Raw genomic sequence first — 1,121 nt, 5'->3', positions numbered from 1 at the left:
CAGAGTTTTGCTTGTTATTGATTTCTAGTTTTAATCCACTGTGGTCTGAGAAGAGACTTGAAATGATTTCAATTTTTAAAAATTTGTTGAGGCTTGATTTGTGATTTACCAAGTTCGTGACCTTGGCATCACCAGGGTTACCTGGTGGTGGGCAGCAGTGCCACTGCTGCAACTGTCTCCCTGCCATCTACAGTGTCTGCGGTGGCAGTGAGTTTACCTCATGGGGATAGCTGTGGTGCCAGCAGCTGCAACTGCCTCCCTTGCATTTGCTATGTCTGTGTCAGTGGAGATACTTTGTGGAGGTCGAGGGGTGCTTGTGGCTGCAACTGCCTCCCTCACATCTGTTGTGTCCTTGATGGTGTCCTTGTTGGCAGTGGGACTACCTCATGGAGGTGGCAGGGGCGCCAGTGGCTGCAACTGCCTCCTTACTGTCTGTGGCGTTTGCAGTGGCAGCAGGGTTACCTCATGGGGCAGCAGTGGCACTGGCAGCTGCACCTGCTTCCCTAGCATCTGCAGAGTCCTTGGTGGCAGTGGGGATACCTCATGGTTGTGGAAGTGGCACCAGCAGCTGCAGCTGTCCCCCTCACTTCCTCAGTGTTCTTGGCAGCAGCTGTATCTGTGGTTTGGTATCTGCTATAAATTTTGGAAAAATTTTGGCCAGTATTTCTTTAAATATTTCTTCTGCCTATTCCTTTTCTCTCTTCTCTTTCCATGTTACGGATTACACATATATTATACCATTTGATATTGTCTCATAGCTCTCAAATGCTCTTTTGTTTCTTTGGTTTTTTGTCTCTCTTTTCTTCTCTTTCTCTTTTCATTTCCGTATAGGTAATTTTTTTGCATGTGTCTTTAAGTTCATCAATGTTTTCCTTGAAAGTTTCAAGTCTACTTATGAATTCATTGAAAGTATTTTTCATCTTTGTTATTGTTCATTTCGATTTTATTTTTTCTTATCTACTCTATCTCCATAATCCTTTAACAAAATAATCATAATTATTTAAAATTCCCATTCTGACTGATCTAATATTTGTGTCATATGTTAAACTGATTCGAAAGAAAGCTTTGTCGGGCCGGCCCGGTGGCGCACTGGATAGTGCGCCGCTTAGGAGGCGCGGCAG

The 1,121-nt window shown here is 44.1% G+C and overlaps 1 pseudogene; it reads left to right on the top strand.

Annotated features, from left to right (window-relative positions):
* Positions 1 to 220: 220 nt before the first annotated feature.
* LOC103591119 overlaps positions 221 to 1,121 on the top strand; it is a 27,795-nt pseudogene continuing 26,894 nt past the window's right edge.

Source organism: Galeopterus variegatus, unplaced genomic scaffold (genome assembly GCF_000696425.1).
Source record: "Galeopterus variegatus unplaced genomic scaffold, G_variegatus-3.0.2 Scaffold929, whole genome shotgun sequence".
In the NCBI taxonomy this organism is placed as follows: Eukaryota; Metazoa; Chordata; class Mammalia; order Dermoptera; family Cynocephalidae; genus Galeopterus; species Galeopterus variegatus.
The sequence above is the reverse complement of the archived record's forward strand: the minus strand, read 5'-3'. Positions and strand labels throughout refer to the sequence as shown.